This window comes from Stomoxys calcitrans, chromosome 2, assembly GCF_963082655.1.
Source record: "Stomoxys calcitrans chromosome 2, idStoCalc2.1, whole genome shotgun sequence".
NCBI lineage: Eukaryota > Metazoa > Arthropoda > Insecta > Diptera > Muscidae > Stomoxys > Stomoxys calcitrans.
In genome coordinates, this window is record NC_081553.1 from 134,001,073 (window position 1) to 134,015,276 (window position 14,204).

Consider the following 14,204-nt stretch of genomic DNA (forward strand, 5'->3'; position numbering starts at 1 on the left):
GGGCGCATCGTTTGAGTGCCGGGCCATAACGGAGTAAGGGGAAATGAAAGGGCAGAGGATTTGGCGGTGATGGCCGGAGAATTGCCGTCAATAAAATTGGTTAATCCAAACCCTTTTGGGTCGACGCAGTCGGAGTTAAGGGAGTGGGCGATGAAAGCGCATGCAACATTGGGCAAAAAAAGGAAAAAAGAAAAGATTTGCTCTGCTGTTAGAGCGAAATCAAGATATAGTTCGGTTCGGACCACAATTATATTATATGTTGGAGGCCTGTGTAAAATGTCAGCCAATTCGAATAAGAATTGCGCCCTTTGGGGGCTCATGAAGTATAATAGAGAGATCGATCTATAAAGGAGCTGTATCAGGCTCAAGACCGATTCAGACCATAATAAACACGTATGTTGATGGATCGTCTCATCCGTCGTACAAAATTTCAGGCAAATCGGATAATAATTGCGCCCTCTGGAGGCTCAAGAAGTCAAGACTCTAGATCGGTTTATATGGCAGCTATATAAAAACATGGACCGATATGGCCCATTTACAATCCCAACTGACCTACACTAATAAGAAGTATTTGTGCAAAATTTCAAGCGGACGGACAGATGGACGGACAGACGGACGGACAGACGGACGGACAGACGGACGGACAGACGGACGGACAGACGGACGGACATGGCTAGATCGACATAAAATGTCACGACGATCAAGAATATATATACTTTATGAGGTCTCAGACGAATATTTCGAGTAGTTACAAAAAGGATGACGAAAATAGTATACCCCCATCCTATGGTGGAGGGTATAAAAACTATATGCGAAATTTCATGCCAAAATGTATTCGCCCTCAAAGCAGTGCATTTTATTTGCCATTGCAGCAACAAGTTTTTAGCTGTTCAGCAGTTTTAAATGTTAAATAATTTAGCAGATTTTGTTGTTGAAACAGCTGACTTGATTAGTTGAAATGGCAGGCGGAAATCTTCGCTTAAACAGCAGCCCTTTGTTTGCTGAAACAGCAGACAAAAAGTGTTGTTTCAGGAAACATTTTTGCTAATTTGAATAACAAATTTCGTTGAGTGTGTGGGTATCTTCTTCTTCTTCTTATCTTCTTATTTAGGATCTTGGGTTAATAAAAGAAGAATTTGTTATGTGATCTCTTTCTTACCAAATAGGGTCCACATTGAAATATATGGGTACGTAACTGCAATACCTACCTACTTATCTCCCCATTTACGGTCTTAATTTCGCTGAACAGTGATTTATTTTACACCCTTAAAATCTACGCCCCACATTTAGATATTGTTGCATTATAGACCGATTAGGTCCCATAAAATGGACACTTTTCATCCCATTTCGTGAAAATTTGGAACAGTGTGTTGCCTTAAGTTTCAACATTCTACACATACCTGCTATATGGACCGATCTAACTGAGCAAATTTTGTCGAAATCGATGTAGTTTTTAACATTTTGGGGGCGGCCTCCAATTATTCAGGGTAGTGCTTAGCTCACCCTCCAGAGGCCTTTCAACACTTATGAGTACATGGTTTTACAACTTTGTGAATTTAATTTTAGCATCCAGAAGACAAGTGGAGATAGACTTTTTATGAATATACGGATCGAATTAGTGTAAATCGGCCAATAAATGTACATGAAAGATAAATCTAAGACTGAAAACACAAGGGCGAGACCCATGACCTTGAACCAAACAATATTAAGAAAAATTTCAAATGCGACCTAAATTTTGATTAAAAGAGAAAATGGATAGACGATCATTCTAAATTAAATCTAAAAGTGATTCCGAGTCTCTCGGCATGCTCAAGGTTACTCTATATCTTCTTCTGCAGAGCATTGCACATAAATACTCTAAGTTTTACTACTCTGTATCATAGTAGTGATGTGAGTATAGAGTGACTTACACAATTCAGCCTTATGAGCCATGCTATGCATAGGATAATGACACTGCATACTAACTATTAGCTTTTTAAGTGTTAACAAATAACAAAAATTACAACATGTCTATTGATTTTTGCCATAAAATATGCGACATGAGTATACACAACATCTTCTCAGCTAAAAGACCCTGGAAATCAACCAATAAACATGGTTCATATCTACCGTCTCTGTAATTGTCTATATAAAACTGGTTACACGAATATTTTGTGGGTACTTAAATTTGAAGACTGCCCCGGCTGCGAACATCCATAAGGGTCGTGAAAACTTTGTATGTATGTACATGAGTGTATGCGTGAGCTTGTGGCAAATAACTGCTGCAGCATGACATTTCCAGTTGGCATAAATTACATTATTCACTATCCATTTGTCGCATTGTGCTTCGTTTGTGTTGCATGAAGCTTCAAGAGGAGGATGATGGAAAGAAGAGGGACAGCCCGCAACACAATGGCAGGGTATGCTGAACAGGCTACTGCGCTCTACAGCCACTCTGTTGAAGATGTGCCTGTGGCATATCTACTTACAGCCTACCTTGCTACCACCAACCAACGTACATAAATTTAGACCAAGGCAAAGAATATGACGTGTGACAGTCAACACAAACGTGTGCGCAAGGGAATGTTAAGAAGTTAATGCCTCGAACAATTCCTATGAGAGCCCTATTGACATTCGTTAACTTGTGAAATGAGTCTCAACAGATTTGATGCTGTTTCTTAGGAATGAAGTAAAATTTTATTGGGTGGCGGTGTGAAAGACGCCAAATGAAATTAGAAGCCCTAAATAATACTTAATATACATAGTGAAGTATAACTTAAATGTACTGTGGTCTAGCAATACACTGCATTTGATTTATTTTTCATATTAGCTGTTTCGCTACATTCAGAAATGGCCTTCGAAAATTAGTATGAGGGGCGTAAAATTTTACACAAAATACTTGTTGCTGACGTAGGTCGGTTGGAGTTGTAAATGTGCCAAATCGGTCCATGTCAACCGCAAAATCCATACATATTGTAGGAGCCATAAGGTAAATCGTTGTGCAAATTTTTGAGAACATCGATTGATAAATGCGTTAGCAAAGGTCTTAATAGTGAAAATCGGGAGATATATATATATATATTTATATGGGAGTTATATCTAAATCTGAACAGACTTCTATAAAATTTATTCGTCATCCGAAGATTTATAAGTGAAACCTTCGTGCCAAATTTTATGAGGATCGGTTAACGAATTACTAAATTATTGAGTATTAGTCAAAATCGGACGAAAATATATTTAGGAGCTATACCTAAATCTGAACCGATTTCAAACGAAATACGCACACATAGCAAAAATCATAAAAACGGCATTGTTGAAAGGTTAGAGAACATCTGGTAAGAAATTTCCCGACAAAGGATTTAAAAGTGAAAATCGGGCGATAAATATATAGGGGAGCTATATCTTAATCTGAACAGACTTCTATGAAATTCAACTGCAATTCCGGGAGTCATAAGGGAATTCTTTGTGCCAATTTTCAGGTGAATCCCTTAACAAATAACCAAATTATTTCAATACTAGTACAAATCGGAAGAGCGAAACATATGGGAGCTATAGCTAAATCTGAACCGATTTCGACCAAAATCTGCACGTTTTGTGGAAGTCGCAGACTTCGCGTAGTGCAAAGTTTTGAGAGGATCGGGTGATAAATGCGCCTGCATAGGCTCTAGATGTAAAAATAGGGCAATACATGTATATGGGAACTTTATATAAAACTAAACCGATTTCTATGAAATTCACCAAAAGTGTCGAGACATATAAGAGACTCTTCCGGGCGAATTTTCGTGCGGTGTTACAAATGACGATATAATTGCAATATTAGTACAAATCGGAGGAATATATATAGGGGAGCTATATCCAAATCTGAACCGATTTTATCCAATTTCAAGAGGCTTCATCTCTGGACCCAAATAAATTCACTGAGTTATAATACCCTGTACCACAGTAGTTGTGTAGGGTAGAAATATCAAATTTTCTTTCATGATACTACGCCACAACAAACAACAACACTTCCACTATGCATAAATGAGTGAAGATCTATCAAAGAAAAGGGTCTCCATTCTATAGACGAGTCCGATATCTTGCTGCAAAACGACGCCTCTAGGTGAAGAGCTTTGTTAGGTCATGTGATTACCACAGCTGAAAAGGCTTTTGTTCGCTTGGTCCTTACTTGATCCCAGTCGTAAAAACGGCCCAACCCAATCGTTTCATACCCATTTCCCGCCAAACTAATAATTAAAGTTGGTAAAAACATAATTAAAGTTGGATGAAAAATTAATCTTCTTCGACATCATGGAGACAATATGCAAAGGGTTGTATAGGGGTAATATAACTCATCGATATTGAATGAAAAATAAACTTTACATGTAATCACCAAATAAAATGTGAGCATTTTATATCAAACCGAGAAACTATCGCTTCGCTACACCCTAAAATAGCTTTTTTTAAAATCAATTGTTTTTTTATTTTTTTTATTGTCAAGACATTTAGGGCTATTGGGCATGATTTTTCGAGCATATTCCAGCTCGAGATAATGTTCAGTTCTTTCTATTCAAAGAATAGCATTGCAAAGAACTTATAACAGTTAGGCAAGTGTGTGCTGTTTTTCAAAAAACTTTGACTGGTATGGTGGATCGCGTTTTCTGATACGCCATGTATCTTCATTAACTCTTTTGTCAAAAGATAAAAGTATTCTACATACCCAACGACTATTGAGTACGGTGCCGAGCAGGCTTTTGTTTTGAAACAAAGCTCAATATGTCCTCTAATTTTCCTTAGCGCTGTAAGAGAGAAACAATTCTTATTATTCCGACACAAACTAGTCATCAATGCTAAGAACAACAAACACACCAACATTGCCGAATTCTTTTTGTTGTGCACTTAACATTAAATGTCACTGCAAGTGCTTAGGTCATATTGACCTACAGTGCAGCGACGGGGCGGTTCGTTTGAGGTTGGAATAAAAGAAGTCGTAATGCTCTCAGGTTTATTTAGAGGCTTGGTGCGAATGATCCTAAAACTCTCACTGATAAGGAGAGGGGCTCCTAGAATATTATGCACAAAATCTCGACATTCTCAGTCGATATAGCCATGCCCGTCCGTCTGTTCGGCCAGAATCACAAACAAATTTGCACAGATACTTCATATTGATGTAGGTTGTTGGGGAATGCAAATGGACCACATGAGTTCAGATTTGGATTTACTTCTTGAGCCTTAGAAGCTGCAATTATTTTCCGATTGCGCTGACATTTTGCACCTATTGTTCTGTTACGACTTCTAAGTAATGCGCCAAGTATGATTCTAATCGGTGTATAACCTGATATAGCTCTGTAAACCGATTTGAAATCTTGAGCCCCTAGAAGCCGCAATTTGTATCCGATTGAGTTGACGTTTTGAAGATAGTGTTTTGTTAAGACTTCCAACTCACATATTTCATCAAAATCGGATAAAAATATACCTTTGCTACAATTGACGGTTCCAAGTATTATCGAAATTGCATCGTTTGCTCTTGAAAAAATTTGTAAGATCAAATAAATGTTTGCCCAAAAATAGCTCATCAGTGTTTATATTTTGGGCACATTGGTCAAATTTTTGTTTGCTCGCAAATAATTTTGTTTGCCCAAAAATCAGCTGATTTGTTATTTGTCCTTGAACAATATTTTGTGGTCAGAATGTGGCGAGGAAAGCTTTAATAATTTTCGACAAATATTTGACGAATGTGACCGTAGTTTTAGCTTATATGTCGGTTATGGTATACCCACAGATTCCAGTTCCTTTGAAATGTATATGGTAGCTCGTCTGCTCTACAATACCCTGGGATATTTCTGTGACCTCGTACGCAGAACAGACGTATTTTGAACTGTGCAGCCATCTCGATAGGATAACTGCTTCACTCGTGGGCTGTTTTTGAATTCACAAATATGGTATCTTAGCCATTGCACCACTTTTAAATTGCATGAATCTTCGCTTGAACACACTACAGTGGTTGGGCATTCTTCCCAACATAACCTATTTCTTCAAAGTACACCTCAAAGTCTGTAACTATCCGTTCTGAAGTCTACGTAACATCTATAACCATATTCAACTAAATTTCTTATTCAAAACAGCAAAAATGTTTGCTAAAATAGCAGTTTTTGTCTGCTGAAAATGGGAAAGCAGACATTACTGCTGTTTCAGAAAACATAGGGCTGCTGTATTTGCAAACATTTCTTACTCCTATTTCAACTAACAAAATCTGCTGTTTTGAGTACACAAGTTTGTTGAAAAAAAAATTTATGCTACCTTTTTTATTTTTTAGAACTTTTTTAGAAATTTTGTTGGAAAGATGTTGCTGTTATAGCAATGTGTTGTACACTGAAGCGGCAGCTCTTGCCGATGAAGGAATGCATCAGGTCAATCCGAAGAGAGGGATGGAGGAGGTGATTTTAATTTGTGGAATATTATTGTAAGGAAGCTACCTGATTCATCCCATTGGTATACATTTCGAAATGTGGCTGAGCTAGCTCGCATTTTTGTTATTGCTCCACAACTGTTCACATGACTGGCATGGCCTTTTGTATCTAAATTTAAAGAAAAAAGGTTACGGAAAGTATACATTCGAAAAGACACATATTTAAATATGTGTTCTATTTTTTCTTCTAACATCTCCTTCATAATTAAGCAGCAGTCATTTTCAGCAAACAACATACGTTTCAGCAGTAAGCCTGCTACTCTGAAATTACAGTACTACTGCTGTAATAGCACAACTACTGCTACAATAGCAGCAACATTAACTACTTATATTCAGCAGACAGCAAACTTTTTGCTATGAGTGCAGGAATATTGTACTTCCTTTCGTTTCAATCAAGAATATTGATGAGTTCATTTTATTAACTGCCTGGAACATCGGGCATTGTATAAAGGATAACACAGTGTTCGTAGCCGCCGCATAACCACAGAGGAAGCTCCTTTTGCAGCAGTGAGGCTGTGATCGCAGTAATTTTTCTTGCGAAAATGTCCAGAGTCATTAGGTAGCACTGAATGCAGTGCATCAGGAATTATTGTCCTCAATGAGACTGTGATGCACAAGCCTTCCTTTGGATCCGGCTGAATGTTGAACAGTGAGTGGACTTTTGAAGAGCCGTCCAGCAGACTACAAAACCATATAGAATTATAGGTCTGACAATTGCAGTATTCACCTAGTGCATGGCACGCGGTTTAAACCACAAACTTTTGCCAATGGCTCTCTTTCAGGTGTATAGGCCAAGAGTTGTCTTTCTTGCCTTTTCCAAAATGTTTGATTTGAAGTTAAATTTCCAGTCTAGCAAAACACCCAAGTATTTTTCTCTCCTGCCAAAGAGATATGTGCCACTGTAGGCAACCTGCATCTCCTGCTGAAAAGGACAACTTTAGCGGCTGTATCTGCCGGATCGTATTAGTCCAGAATTACCTTGGTTTATGGGTGGAGTTCAATTTTTTCAGGTGCAATGAAAGGCGGTCGTACTCCAAGGACCACATTCACTCAGCTTGTACCGTGTCTTCATGAATGTGGTTTAGGCTCGTTTTGTATGCCGCTTGATCTAGAGGTTCTCTCTTATAGCGAGGTTCAGCGCTACCCTCCAGATAATGCAGATCCACCTTAAGGCTTCTGGGCGGTCTGCCATGTACCATTCTGGCATCAGGCACGAATATGTCTGGAGGGAGTGGAATGGAGGATACGAAGAGGTTAAACCGTGCCGGAAATATCACTCCGCCTTGAGGAACTCCCTGTTTTACTTTATGGTGTTTTGATTTCTTATCCCTAAATGCCACAAATGACTGGCGACAACACAGATAATTCGCGACCCAGCGATAGGACCATTGCTACGATGATCGTCTTATCACATGGACAGTCTTCGAAATGCATGCCGATGCTCGGTGAATGGAAATTCTCTAACGAGGCTCGGGAGGAGTGGTTCCTGATGGCACTCCTTTTAACACTGTCGCCTTCGGGATGCACAATAAATTGACGTTTGAACAACCTGGCGCATCTCATCGGATCAGTCACAGTTATATTGCCAATAGTAAGGGTGGGTCTTAACAGTAGACCACAGCTAAGTACTATTAAGACCACAGCTAAGTACCTAAGTAATACCATTTCATCAAGTGTTCCAGGGGGTGTCAGTTCACTGAAGCGGCGATTGATGAATTTTCTGAAGTCGACCCAATCGTCCTTTTTCTGATTGATAAACGTCCGGCGCTCAGAGGTTATGAAATCGGGTGGTCGGTCGATGATGAGAATAATGGCAAGATGGCAGATGCAGCCGCCTCAACACCTACAGAGCGAGGAATGATGCCAACGTGCAGGATGTATGTCCCGATTGTAATCTGGGATCACACGACACACGTCATCTGTTTAACTGCTCAGCTAGACCCAGTCGTCTCAGATCCAGATCTCTTTGGACGCAGCCCACCTTAGTCGCAGAGTTCGTGGCTGGATATTCGACAGAATCAAGCAGACGAAAGATAGAACACAACACGCTGCTACAACAACAACAAGTTCCCTTCCCACTTTCGGTAGCCCACTTCGCTGTCATACGTAGAGTTTCCTTTATCTGTAAGAGTGCCGGAAAACTTTCCACAGCATCCACGTCATCACAATACACGACCACTTTTACTCCTTTTTCTTCCACAGACAAAAATATATTGTTAAAGGCTGTATGTCACAGTAGCAGAAAAAGTACGGATCCCAATTTTGCCGTAGTGCACCTTTTAGTAAGTATGTTATTAATAAACTTTCTTACGGTAGTGTTGATGCCAACACCGAACTTAAACTTTAGATCAACGGTACTGATAATAAAGTAATAACAAAACAGTACCGTATGGTATGGATGGATTTGAAGCAATATAAATACTATTCGGTATTGTTTTGGTTTTTATTCACGGTGTTGCTTTACCATCAATACCATTGATATCATACGGTATCAATTTTTCTTTCGGTGTAGAAACTCCAGCTCCTTCATGACTGACGTCGGATTTACATTATTTAAAGCACCTTAAATGTCAAGAAATGCCACCATTGTTTATTCATAGACAGCGTTGTTTGAAATTATGCCAGATAGTTCTAAGTGATGCATGTCGTTAATGATTTCGGTTTTGAACCTGTTACAATCCCGTATAAAACCAATTCCCATATTAATTCCTTTGCTATTGGAAGACTCAATTCTTATTCGATGTGATGGAATTATTGTTTTTAAAGTTTCGTCATTACGTTGACGTAACATCCAAAATTGGATATTGCTCGTAACACAATTCTCAAGGTTTCGGAGGTCATAATTTTACTCCAATTTGGGCGGAATTTTGCAAAAAGAATTTTTCATAACAAGTACGGCATGATATGAATAGTTCAGAATTCATTATAAATGCCGTAAATATGAAATTTCTATGTGCCTGTAGAACAGATTTTTTTCAGAATTAATTAGAATCAGATTTATAACAAAATTGTCAATGTAGAATTGATTTGGTAACATAGTTTAATTTGGTCATATTGGTATGTGGCATGGTCGTCCATGATAATATAGAACAGTTTCCTTTGGCTATTATCTCGAGCCTCACTTTGTGGAAATGTGTGTTGCAAGATTTCCCTAGGAATTTATATTCTTCAGACACATGGGAGCACGCATACATCCACAATTGAGCCATGTTATTGTCCCAGCAAATTGCACAAGACTTGCTTGTGTATGTTTGTATATACAGTACAGATGTGTTTTTTTTATCATGCAAATGGCCGAATGACCTAGGGAAAGATGGAGATAGAAAGGGCTGAGCTATGTCATCCTCACTTGCATGTGTGTTGCAAGATTTATGTTGGCATGCATATCACGCACTCTCTATCCAGCAGTTAATCTGCAACTACAACATCACTGATGGCAAACCAACATCCAAAGTGCCTTTAGCAGCAATACATTGAAAGGGTTTAATATGTGGAAAATACAATTTTCACAAGTGCCAATACCAAAGAACAATGCATCCAGGCAATATGTGGACGGAATAATATGCTTTCGGTTTACAACCATTTCCTTCTGACATGTCCATCCAGTGTAATAGAAAAGCCCAATTTGGCAAAGTGGGAAAACAAATTTATTTAATTAGTACCTTTAGGGGAAGGTTGAATTCAAAAATGACATAATTTGCTTCTGTTTCTATTCATTGGTGGCTGAGGGTTGTGAACAAACTCGAATTTTGTGCTCATCATCTTTGGTTTCAACAGAATACTGGCTAGCTTTAGATCATGGTAAAATACTATTTGTTGGGGTATAGTTTATCTTATATTCGTTATATGTCGGAATATGTGGGTATGGAATAGACAAATCTACACTCAGAAAAATTGTTTTTGCAAATATGCATGCATATTTCATTAACACTTTCACTACCGAAATTGAAAGTAGCAATGATAAAACAAGTAAACAATTGGAATGCTAAAAAGCTCAAAAATGCAATTTTTTAGAATATGTGTTTGTTGCCTTATTTGTAGTATAATGTCCTCCTGAGAGGACATTAGTAATTAAGTCAATCCAACGAAAAATTGCCAATGAATGAATTTTAAGGGAATTAAGCAATGGCTTCGAAATTTGCCCAAATACTTCCTTTTGATGGAGGTCGTTGGGGATTGAATATGGACCATATCGGTTCATATTTGAATATAGATCCCATTTATACCCACCGATCTATTTGGCTTCTTAAGCACCGCAATTACTATCTGATTTTGCTGGTTGACTTTGAACTTACATGCAAAGTTTGGTCGAATTCTCTCTATAACCCGATAAATATCCCATATATAAACCGATTTGGCGTCTTGAGCATCTCGAACACGAAATTTTTGTCCGATTTGGCTGAAATTTTACACGATGACTTCTGTTGTTTAACTTATTTGCCAAATCGGTATTAACGGTATAGTAACCTATTTTTATAATCTAGTCATTCCGTTTGTAACATCTCGAAATATTCGTCTTTATATATTCTTGATCGTCTCGACGTTCTAAATCGATCTAGCCATGTGCGTCCGTCTATCGAAATCACGATAGCGGTCGAACGCATAAAGCTAGCCGCTTGAAATTATGCACAGGTACTTAATATTGATGAAGGTAGTTGGGGATTGCAAATAGCAATTTTTGTTCGATTTGGCTGAAATTTTGCATGTAATGTTTTCTTATGACAGTGCCAAGTACGGTCCAAATCGGCCTATAAACAGATATAGCTCCCATATAAACCGATCTCCCAAATTGACTTCTTTAGTCTTTACAAGCCGCATTTTTTGCCCGATTTGGCTGAAATTTGTTAGCACGTGTTGTTCCGTTATGACTTCCAACAACTGTGCCAAATACGGTTCAAATCAGTCTATAACATCATATAGCTCTCATGTAAACCGGTCTCTCGATCGTCCTCGCTCGGTCCCTAGAAGCTTTAATTTTTGATGGTTTGACGGAAGTTTGGTATGTAGATTAAAATTATGCCCTTCAACTAAATTTATTTTGTATAAATTTTTAGCAGAATCCGTGGGGGGGATTCCCAAGATCGGCCCCATACCAACTTAGCACGCTTTTACTTGTTTTACATAATACAACCAATGTCTACTACAGAGGACACGACTTTTTTGCAATACACTGATCTCACATAAGGCTTGATTTCTGATTTTAGTACCCACCAACGAAGGATGGGATTCGTTTTGTCGTTCCGTTTGCAACACATCGAAATATGCATATCAGACACCATAAAGTATATACGAATATATATCGTCGTTAAAAATCTATGACCATCTAGCCATTTCCATCTGTCTGTCTGTCGCTTGCAATCACGGTCTTTAATAGAAATAGAGACATTGAGTTGAAACTTTGCACAGATTCTTTTTTTGTCCATAGGCTGGTTAAGTTCGAAGGTGGGCTATATCGGAATATATCCCCTCCCCTTTGCTATATAGCGTATAACAAAAAACGTAATCTACATTAAATTCAAAGAAATTTCTCAAAAAACCATGTATCTAAAATAAAATCGTAATCCGTGCTGTTATTTCTAGCATTTACGTTTTGCAATCCAGGCACATTTAGATATACCTCCATATTATTATATATCCCCCGATATTTTTACTTAAACTGTCGTAGTTGCCCCAATTTATAACTGATTTCCACGAAATTTAATGGATTGGAGTGGTATTAAAGCAATCTGAACTCTCATTTAAAATTCATGCAATTCAGTTCAGATTTAGATATAGCTCCCATATATATGTATCGACCGATTTATAGTTAAGAGCCCATAGTAGATCCAGATATCGATTTTCACGAAATTATGTAACGATTGTTTTATTAAATTTCTTCTCACCTCTTGAATCAATATCGCAAGAGACTCTATCTTCTGAATCTTAGATCATGGATTTACAAGAAGATTTTTCAATTCTTACTCAAAGAATTCATTCCAATGAAACTTTCTGAGCAGAGATATGTTATTACTCCAAAATTGGCGCTGATTAGGATTTTAGATACATGGTTTCTTCGGAGAATTTTCTTACAATTTAATGTGGTTAACGTTTTTGTTATACGATTTAAAAAATAAACCTGCCCTAATGGAAAGGCTTCTCAACAATAACTCTTGGGTTTTTTGAGCCCCAGATGCGGACATTTTTCTGTATAGTGGTTCGTGTGCAAAGTGCTCCACGATTTAGTTTTGCGAACTGTGATTGCAAGTTTTCACCATGCTTAGCGCGGTGAATGAGAATGCCTCCACGTGGATTACGAGATGGTGAAGCAGCTCGCCAGATATTTCAATTACATTCCCTGATCTCCTGAGTGACGTGTCCTGGCAATCCGTCTTTTATTTGGGATTAGATCACCTCCCCATAATTTTCACCATTGGCCGATCACCCGACTTCATAACCTCTGAGTGCCGAACGTTTATCTACCAAAGAAGGCCGAATGGGTCGGTCCCCTCAAACGTGTTAGTTCCGAGAGGAAATTCCTAGACATCATTAACAACATTGGTACGAGTTGAATCTGGAAATTAACAAGGTAGTCAACGAACAACAACAAGCAATGTAACTTAGGTTCCTGTTTAGGTAAGCTTTGGTCTAATGTTAAGCCACTTTCGTACCCCGGTAGACGGGTACGACAGGGCATCAGTCACTTTCGGCGATGTAACTGAAGCTGATCCGAAGAGGTGTGCTAGGTTGTTCAACCGCCAATTCGTTGTGCATCCAAAGAGTGACACGGCAAGAAGGAGAGCCAATCGTCGTAGCCGTGGTCTCCGAGCCGAAGAAAAGCCATCACAATTTACCGTGGACGAAGTTACGAATGTCATCCATGGCGCCAAGTCATCCAAGGCATTGGCCCCCATCGGAATCTCTACTCTGATGCTGAAGAACCTGTCTTTGTCTTTAAGTACCCGATGTCTGAAAGATGGCCAAATTGATTCCGCTACTGAAGCATAGAAAGGATCGATCTCCCTTCTCTCACCAGTGGCCAAGTCGCTTGAGGGACTACTCCTTCCGAGTCTCGTTGGAGAATTTCCATTTGCCGATCATCAGCATGGATTTCGATGACTGCAAAGCACAACACCGCACACATTTGCCGTGGCATCAATCAGCCCAGGCTATGTGATAGGACGGTCCTCGTGACACTGGACCACTCGTCTCAGACCCAGATACCTCTTGATGGCATTCGACAGTCGGCCATGCCAAACTATTTAAGGTCATCGCCAATACGTCCCTCCAGCCAGGCCTGAAAAGCTGTGTCGCGAATTATCTGTGTGGTCGCCAGTCATTTGTGGTATTTAGGTGTATGAAATCGAAACACCGTAGAGTGAAAAAGGGAGTTCCCCAAAGGGGGGGTGATATCTCCTGCACTGTTTAATATCTATCTATCCTTCATTCCACCCCCTCCAGACGGCATACAGACCGTATCATATGCGAACGATAGTACGATCAGGCCCCCACCCATTGATGACATCTGCGATAGGTTGAACGTCAGAATCTGAAGATATCTGCTACCAAATCTTCAGACATATTATCCACTACATACACGTTTGAGGTGCGTAGGGATCGGAAAGTGATGGTCGACGGAGTGATAATTTTGACCACCAAGTAACCCAAAACACTTGGTGTCACATTTAACAGCTCTTACAAATTCTTCTCCCATGCCATAGCAATTTGCGATAAAGTCTAAAGTAGGAACAAGTTCCTCAAGTCCGTTGCCGGCGGCACTTGGGGTGTTATCGCAGAGACC

At 39.1% G+C, this 14,204-nt stretch overlaps 1 protein-coding gene across 4 annotated transcripts in view; it reads left to right on the forward strand.

Moving 5' to 3' along the window:
- Positions 1-14,204, forward strand: part of LOC106096077 (acetylcholinesterase) — a 451,106-nt gene that overhangs the window by 144,496 nt on the left and 292,406 nt on the right. The window lies entirely within an intron of this gene.